The 9,951-nt window shown below is 37.6% G+C and overlaps 1 pseudogene; it reads left to right on the top strand.

The window, feature by feature from the left end:
- Nucleotides 1-7,266: 7,266 nt before the first annotated feature.
- On the top strand, nt 7,267-9,623 carry LOC121409476 (annotated as a pseudogene).
- The last annotated feature ends 328 nt before the right edge of the window (nt 9,624-9,951 follow it).

Here is a 9,951-nt window from a genome sequence, read left to right as displayed (position 1 = left end):
GTTTGCTTGAATTCATTTGTTTTGTGTAAATATCATCCAAATGAATTCACACAACACGCAGAGAAGCATTTGATAAGATATAATTTGTATTTAGAGAATTTTTAGAATGAGTGAATGATAGAGGTAGAGAGGGGGAGGGGGTTACACAGCAAAAACTGTGGTGTTAACCGGTGTACATAGAGGACCACACCAGTTATTTTACACCGGTGTTAAATTGGTGGTGTTAGTTTTACACCTATAGGTGTTATTACAACACATTTTGTTGTTACATTTACACTCTTTGGTGTAATGTTTAATCTCTAGGGTGTAATTTTAACACCTAAATGTGGTCCTCTATTAACACCTGTCCAATTGGTGTCAGTTTTAACACCGCAGTTTTTACAGTGTAGAGCCAATAAGAAATGGTTAGAGCCAACAAGAGAGGAAGATACAGTAACGAGTATGAATTTTAATAATTTATAAATGATAATAATTGTAAATTCATATTGCACAATTTCTATACGGATATACTCATGTACGCATTAAAATGGGGAATGGGCCCCTAGAATGATAAATTCGACAAAGTACCCCTGAATCTGGGAAGGTACAATTATAGGGCATAATTATTGTTTTCATAGACAATCATGATTTGCCCTGAAATTATGTATGAAATGTATGAGAAATCTGAGCGACGCTAGAGGGGGAGGGGTATGATATTTCTAGTTGTAAAAAAGGGAGAAAAGGAAATAAAGAAAGAGAATTTAAAAAGATAATCAAGGAAGATATGGGTCGTTAAGACTCTCTACGCTCTCGTATAATTGAGAAATAGGATTTAAAATATCTGGCGATGTCACTGCGGATACGTGCCCTTTCACATAATTTTGATCAGTACCTGAATGTTGGAGAGGAATACAGAGAGAGAGAGAGAGGGGGGGGGCGAGGGAGGCTGAAAGGGAAGGGTGTCCTTAGGGGGGGACCCAGAACACAATTCCAAGTCAGAGAAAGATACCAAACGTACAAATTAGTCTGCTATGTGCAAACCCTTCACTCGAGTTAAGGGTCTGAATTGCAGCCTACTCATGCCTTGTGTACTGAAGGCCCTCTCGCTCAATTGAAACAGCAAGCTTTGTATGTGCTAGTCTTTGCGTGGAGACACACTTGTTGATCAAATTATCAATCAGGGTTTGTGCCTGCAGACTACGTACAAATGGCTATTTGATTTAGTTTGTGTGTTTGTTCCGCTTTTGGATTTTCTTTGCATTGTCAACCCCCGTTCATTTAAGCGGCCCTTGTTTTTTTTATATTAACTCACTTTGCACCCATTCTAGTATATCTGGAATAAGAAGATACCATTTCTATACCCGTCTTGCAAAAACTTACGATTGATCCAATCAATCATAACTCTATGGAAATCCATCAGTGTCATATTTTTTTCTAATGGAAATTTGCAGAATGTCCTTCGTAAACATAGAGAGGTACAGTGACTTTTCAAGAAAACAATGAATGCATGAATGTACATCATAGTTTGAACAAATACTTTGAACAAACATGCACAATAGATGTTGACGTTGCTTGCCGTCCATAGTTGTGACTGATCGGATCAATCATAACTCTTTGTAAGACGGGGATCCTAACCCTCATGTACAACCCCCACAGAAGGCACATGCATGCCTCTACAATCTGTACGCCAGAAATACTTGATGAACACAGAAGTCGTCGCCATCTATGCTGATTTTCAGAGCATAGCCTTACACTTTCGACGACTCACTCTTCGCCTTTTTACCCACGCGTCTTAACCCTCATTTGACCAAATTTTCAATCGATTGAAATGGCGCCCTTCGTCTTAAAATCGGATTAATTTGTTAGTCAAATTAGTATTTCTGCATCTAAGAGAGTGTGCTTGATCACGTGAAGAGTTCAATACCGGACAAATCTTGGTTTCTCTACCTAGGGCCCGTTTCATGAACACTTCCGGCAATTTTGAAATTATCCTATCCTCCTAATAAATGGATATCAGGGTCCCGTCTTACAAGAGTTATGATTGATCCAATCAATCATAACTCTATATGGAAATCCATGAGCGTCATAATTTTTTCAACAGGAAATTTGCAAAATATCCTCTGTAAACACACCACCTTGTCAAGAAATCAATGAATTTATGGATAAACATTTATATCTAGATTTTTTTTATCAAATATGCATTTTATATGCTAACTTTGCTGGCTTTCCAGCACTGATCGGATCAATCGCAACTCTTTGTTAGACGGGCCCCTGGATCGTGATTGGCTGCTGTGCCCTGTTACCATGATAGTTGTCATAATAACAAAGTTGCTATAATTGTTACTATTTTTTCATGAAATGGACCCCTGAACTCATTTTTATTTTTATGAAATTAATATGTTTTCGTCATTGTTCCTCTAGGGAAATATTGATAGGCATGCACGTTGCGTAACCATTCTACAGTGCGTATCAAAAAAAAAGGTTACACTTTGAAAAAGTCCTGGGAATTAAAAAATATACAAGATGTGGGCAATTTTTCACATATAATCTTGGGTTTGGGTCTCATCTATCCAATAAAAGTAAAAGTTTTGACAGAATGTTACACTTGAGTGAGCACTTTCCATTTATGTAAAGCTCGCAAAAATCTGTTTGCGCAGAAATGCTCTTTTGTGCGCTGTGTCAAGGGGAAAGGGCGAAATCAAACTTACATGCGAAACATTTTTCATACATTTCCCTGCACTTTTAGTCAATTAAAATAAAACGGATACATTCAAGCATTTTCTAACAATTTTGCCACCAAAATTGAAATTTCAACACTTAGTAAACTTTTACCTTTTTTGTGTCAGCTGGGTCTAAGGACGTAACTGAATCTGAACAAAAGTTTATTTCAGACATCTCTAGCATTTTTTTCACTAAGATTTTATCACTTAAAGTGGGTTGACATTTCATTTAATACTTGTTTCTCCACACCTTTCTCAAGCTTGACAATGATTAACAAATGAAAATCACGCCATTTTATGTAAATCACAGCTCAGTGTAAAGCAAATATCGTCATGATGGCCTTGGTGTGGGGGGAATGGGGTGGGGCGCAAAGAACTTCTCGAAGTGGTTTGAGCAAGTAAACAAGTTAAAAAAGGTAAAGGATATCTTCAAGTCAATTTTAATAGCTAAATTCCACGTGTTATTCATGATTAAGGTCTACTTTTATTCGCATAACTATTTCAAAGTTCTGCGCAAATCATTTTTCACTAACTTTTCAAAAGTAAGTGGTGCTCACTCAAGCGGAAATACTTTTCGACAGTTATATCGTCATTTGCTGGAATAGATCAGTACCAATGTTAAATTGATTTTTTCTAAGTGTAAACTTTTTTTGATACAGACTGTATAGTTGATCGATAAAACTACAATCCAACTAATGAAACAGAGCCCATATGCAGACCTATCATATTTCTCATGGCATGATATCATCGGTCGGTTTCAAGTCGGTTTCGTGTCAGTTAAATATATACCGAAGAAATGCTTCAATAATATTTTATTAATATAGCATCATTATCACACAATATTCATTAGAATATGTATCCTTGATGACGTATAACATCACTGTATGTAGTAAACAGCAATACATATTCATTTATATAAGGTTTAATTTTGATATTTTACAAAATATTTCATTGATTTTATGTTCATATTGTGTTTGTTCACAAGTTTCATATTGGATATAACAAAGCTTCGACCAAAGAACAAAAACATTGTTAAATTTGGCATGTTGGATCGATACTTTCAAAAATCAGTGGAAATTGTCCCCCCCCTTCCCCAACCCTTTCTCTCCATTCGCCCTGTCTCTCATACCCCTCCCTTTTTCCACACCCTGACTCTCTTTCCCCCTCTCTCTCTCTCTCTCTCTCTCTCTCTCTCTCAATGTTCTTCAAATGAGATTTTGGGGAATTTAGAGTTCAAATTCCCTCTTTTTTATTTATCTTGAGTAATGGCCTTGTTCAAATACTCTAAATCGATTACATTCATTGTTTGATAACTTTTTGTTCTCTTTAAGGGCTAAGGTAATGCTTGTTTATTTAAAAAAAATATATTGCCAAAAGGGGCTTAATGAATTTTTATGATAATGATATTAAAACAAAAATTAGGAGAGAAAGATTTTACCGTCTTTTATAGTGTTTTAGGAAACCGTCCATGAGAGAGGGATGACCAAATAATACTTTATGCTTATACTGTATAACAACTTACAAGTTTTCCATCAAATATGAAAGGAAAAGGTAAAACTTTTTTTTAGATTATTTAATACAAACTATGTATGCCATAACCTGTTTTCACATACACATTCCCAAGTTTTTCACAATAAGCACGCACAAGAAATGAAAACGCTCACTAAAGAGTTAAAAAGTATTATATCCTACATGAATTAAATCCTGTATGCTGATTGGTTTAAATGGCATCATGTGACCAAACATATTCTCACTATTTTGCGATGATGTCGAAAAATGAAACGCCCACCGAAGAAAATGTGCTATTCCGTGACGTCAATGATGGAATAGTCGACTATTCCATCATTGACGTCACAGATCATTGACACAGATCATGCAATCTCGGGTGCACCGGTCAACGAGTTGAATCTACCGGGCAAGTCCCGTGAAGGGACGGCGCAGGCACAAATCTGCGTTCCGCTGAGCGCGTGGTTTCGGGAAAAGTAGATCAGTCTGCGCAGCGCGTTAAGAAAAGATGATCTACATGTACAAGAGTAGATAGACTACTCTTCTATATGCCTTATTAAATGTAGGATATAAAACAAATATACCAGGCCTTTATTTCGAAAGTATAATATAGAGGGAATTATTTATCCTCGGTTGTACTGGCCAAATTACTATTTTAGAGGTAATAGTAATGCCAGTCCAGCCTCGGATGAATAATTCCCGCTATATTTACTCAAAGCCTGGTATATTTGTATACTACTGATCATTAATTACATTTTCTCAAAATTAATGTAAATGAATGGATAGTAATAATCTACAGTATCTATCGATGGGACCACATGTTATGTTTTTCCTATAGGAAAAATATACGTGTGGTTATGACATTTTACTATATGGACGATTTAGACGAGAATGTCATGATCCAGCCGTGTAGAGGAATGACGTTCCGCGACGTATTCTTATTTGCTTGTTTTATATCTGCGAACATCCTGTTGCATTCACCTGAAGTACCAACTGTGGATTTATCGCCTTTTGGAATAAACTATTGATAATGTTACTGATGTGAAATAATGGTATTTCATAGGTTACGATATAAAACGATGGGGAAGTTTGGAACCAGGAACTAATTAACATCCTTCTCTCGACGGAAACCCAGTCGTATCAAGTGACACTATGTAAGTATTGAGTATGTCTTTATTTGGTAAAAAAATACAACTTTTCTTTAAGCTTAACAATCATATTTTGTATATCGTGTTGAATTGTTTATGCACTAAAATGCGTTTCCACTAATTTAGCGAATTCTCAGCTAAACCCAATTATATTGGACCCTTATTCAGACTGGGACCACTGAACCGTCTTTCAATGCATGGACCCTTTGTTATTTGTTGTATGCCAAGATTTCAATAATCATTAAGATGAACATGAAAGGAAAAGTGTGGATTTGTTTGTCTATAATGTACCTTTACAAGAGGAGGAGGGTTGGATGTCAACCCTCAACAACGGGTCGATTCGATTTGAATAGACAGAGAAGAATCGTTTAAATTGGTTTCAAAGTCCCAGTCACTTACAATCGACTTACGATATCGTCTGTCTCCGTATTACAATTTTTCAATAGCGAGTTTTCGCAATGCAAAGGGGGCGGATTCTAGAACATAGTATATGTATTGGAAATGCCCGTCAAACCCTAATGAACAGATGAGAAGTCTTTGTAAAAAAAAAAATTGGTGCACCGGGAGAGCAGATTCGGAACTGACAAAAAAAATTGATAAATATCTTTTTGCAGGGTCCTGGACGACATCGCTGATTTGATTTACCGATTTCGACATAGCTGATTTGTCATGAAGTGCTTTTGACAATAGGTTCTTTACGTTCAACAATTCGTCTGCGCCGTGTTGCGAAAACTCCCAATTGGATACGATGTTACACGACTGCATAATTTATTCAAGCATCGCCTTGACTATAAACCGGCCAAAGAAAGAATAAAAAAAATCAAATAAATGTAAACTTTTATTCTCATGCTACAATCAGACCGACTAAACCGACACCAAATCGACCGACGGTTTGTCATTTGATATTTACTCGGTCTGGAATCTGTCTCACCAATGTTTCTGCGGAATGCCGCGTACCTTCTTCAGAAACGCGAGATAGATAACATTGCAGATTTATCTGGGAGATGAAAAGGGATTTCAGAATTCATTTCAAAGATAAAAGTCTGTTTTTAAAGGTAAAATAGATCGGAGACTATCACCCACTGCCAATAATAAAAATATATTATATGAAGATTGAAGTACTCATAATCAAGCAAATTTGGTAACTGAGAAGCTCTATAAAACAAAACTAAACTCATTATAAGTTTTTATAATAAAACTGTAGACCGTTGTGGCGAATGGATTAGTCATCTGACTTTGAAAAAGATGGTCGTGGGTTCGAATCCCCGCCATGGCGTGATTTCTTTCAGCAAGAAATTCATCCACATTGTGCTGCACTCAATCCAAGTGAGATGAATGGGTACCTGGCAGGAATTTATTCCTTGAAATGCCACCGCGCTGTAAGACTGCGGGGCTGAAGCCAGGGTAAGAACATCCTAGTCCTTTGGACGCGCATAGGGACGTTATGACATAATGTGATATGCGCTATACATGAACTGCATTATTATTCTAATTGTATGGATGTTCCATGAAGAATCAGTACAAAATAATTCGGGTGTGAGATATCATCGGGTTCGTCATTAGCATACTAATTTAAACATTGCACTCTTTGTGCAACCAAATATAATTGAAAACGTCATGATGTTCCTATGTTGAATATATAAATATCAGTGTGATGATTACGCGACCATTTCTGTTTATTCAATTGAACTTAACATAAGGTTGGAAATGGCATTAATGAAAGTGTTTTGCAGAAATATAAAATTAGTTTTAGAATAAATAAGCGTACAAAGCATGTATACAAGTTAGGGGTTATTTTTTTTGCCGAAAGGAGGAAAATAGGGGGTTCCACTAAAAAACATAGCTTGTTGATTTTTAATCCCTGAATCAAATTAGACTACGATTTCATTTACTTTATTTAGATTCCGGTTTAGATGCACAAGATGGCTTCCTCGAAACAACTATCAGATAGTCTAGAATGCCCCATCTGCCATGATCTACTCTGCAATCCTAAACTTCTACCATGTTCACATTCTTTTTGCACAAGTTGTTTGAACGAACTTCACTCTTTTCAGCAAGCTGATTCCGGGTTAACTTGTCCAGTGTGTCGTCGAGATGTCACTGTGCCTGGAAACGACGTATCCAACTTTCCGACGAATCAGATTGTCAAGTCCCTCGTCGAAGATTTCAAAAGGAGATGCGATGTTAAGGCTGAACGTATCAAAGGGAGTGGAGCAACCGCCATTCAAACTTGCACGGTTTGTAATGGTGATGATCAAGACATTGCAACCTACTACTGCCAGAACTGTTCTGAGTTCCTTTGCGAAGATTGCTTGCAACACCACAATAGATACAAGAGGAATGCATACCACGAGACGGTGAAAGTAAGAGAAATTGAGGCGGGAGTTGTCAAAAAGAAATTCACATGCCCTGAACATCCACAGGAACTGAACATCCACAGGAACTGCAGCAGTTCGTGTGTACTACGTGTCTGGTTCGGATCTGTTGCAGATGTCGGGAGGTCGAACACAAGGAAGATGGACATGAAGTCATCGACATGACTGGGTATGAAGAAATTCAACAAAAGACAATAGATTGTCTTTTACTAAAAATACAACAAACCTCTGTTGATATTCAAAATAACATATCGTTTGTGTATGAGAAGCTCCGAAAAGTGAAAAATATTGTGTGTCAACGACGACAAAAACTTATAAGTACTTACGACACTGCAGAAGAACAATTACGAAGAAGGAGAGATGAATTATTTGAAGAGTGCAATATGTATGGCAACACACTCTGTCAAGAGTTAGAAGAAATAATTGGTAGGCATTACAACTTCCTAGAGACTCTTACTGCACAGGCTACACTTGTAACCGACGGTCTAACAAACCTACACCAGGCAAATCAATCACTATCTAAACAGGCATTGCAAGTTGAAGGTCTTGACATTATTCTGGAAGAAGCCGTTCCCTCGCTTTTGTCCAAGTCATCACGCGTAGCACATCGTGCAGAGTCTCTCACTTTTTGTCCTGCTGCTACCACAAGTTTTGACCTAGGTACGTTCCATATAGAGGAATGGTCCCCAGAAGAAGACCAAGAAGACATCGGTGGTGAAGGGGGGTGGGTGTATATCCCCGTGGGTGAAGGAACGACCTGCTTAAATCAGACAGATAAAATGAATGCACCTTGTGTACCTATGGAAGAACAAAGCAAAGGGGCTTCTGTCGAGACCTTGCCAGGAAGTAAGAAGGCTCCTTTGCGTTCTTTCTTTGCAGGTCTTTCCACAAGAATAAAACGCAGAACTAGATTTCGAGACCAGCTGCTACAGTGAGTCCGTAGTTCTCAGATGGCACTTGAATAGACCGACAGTCATGACAATATTGACTTCACAAATTGCACGTTAACAGAGCATGCGCAATACTTCCCGTCATAGAAAATTGACGAAATACGTTATAGGAGGGGGTGGAACTAAACGTTATTTTTACGAACAGTTGATATGTCAGGCAAAGTTAGCAGAGTTGGTCATGCTCTGTGAGGTGTAAGTGTGTCATCATCGACTCTTAATTTTGTATACTGAACAGGAGGTGCATAACTTATTAGAGAAAATACGTAAAATTTCAAAATACCATAACTTTCTTATTAAACATCCAACTGTTGTTCTTGTAGTTTGCTTGATTTTTTCTGAATATGCAAATCCACTTGCGTTAGAGTGGGCTTGACTTTTAAAACCTCGTTTAACTGTTCAGGGCCATACACAGTTCTGTTTTTTTCAAGCCAGTATTTCTAAGTGCTAGATTTCACGTTACCCTTGTAAAGTCGTCTATCATTAATAGGTGTAGGAAAGAAGAAGCTTAGGCTTACTTATATATTAAAGTGTTAGTTACGTTGCGACACATATTCTGTCATACCAATTCAACCACACTCCAGTGAGCTCACACACAATCCAACACGCATACACATGTACCCACAACTCCCTCCGACACATACATAGATAGCACATGCTGCCAAGCGGAATTAATATACTTTTTATGGAAAAAAATCTGTGTAACCGCGTTCAAGCGTGGACACACTCTCCCTTATAACACATGCATCCTGGAACGTCCATGTATGTTTATGACAATTCACTGGTAACCGGGGACATAATGTGTACATACAAATTTGGGGCCATTTTCTTAAGTAAAGCGCCATCTGCATTCAATTTGAGAGATTATAAAAACGGGAATTGTTCGGAAAAGTCTCCGGTGTGACGGACACACACTACCCCTTCACCCTCACACACACATGATAATAATAATAATAAAAACTATAGTGCAGCGACTATTATTGTGTTGCTCATCATGCTTAGTTTGCACGTCCCCACGTATCCTTCTAACGATTATCATTCTAACCAATTATTACGTGGTATAGTGTGAAAAATGTTCATCATTAATGGAAGTAATTTACTTAAATGGATTATCATGAAAATATCGCTCCCTGGGTAATAACGATGGAAATAATTGGACTTTTGTGAGGTGTACAAGCAAATTCAACAATCGGGCTACAAATTTTCAAGTAGTTTGCATTCGAGGTGTTTGATAACTGTCTGTGCTGGGCTATTGTACTTTGTTCCCTCTTATCGC

This window comes from Lytechinus variegatus, chromosome 2 (assembly GCF_018143015.1).
Source record: "Lytechinus variegatus isolate NC3 chromosome 2, Lvar_3.0, whole genome shotgun sequence".
NCBI classification, from domain to species: domain Eukaryota; kingdom Metazoa; phylum Echinodermata; class Echinoidea; order Temnopleuroida; family Toxopneustidae; genus Lytechinus; species Lytechinus variegatus.
This window is presented reverse-complemented; position numbering and strand designations above follow the sequence as displayed.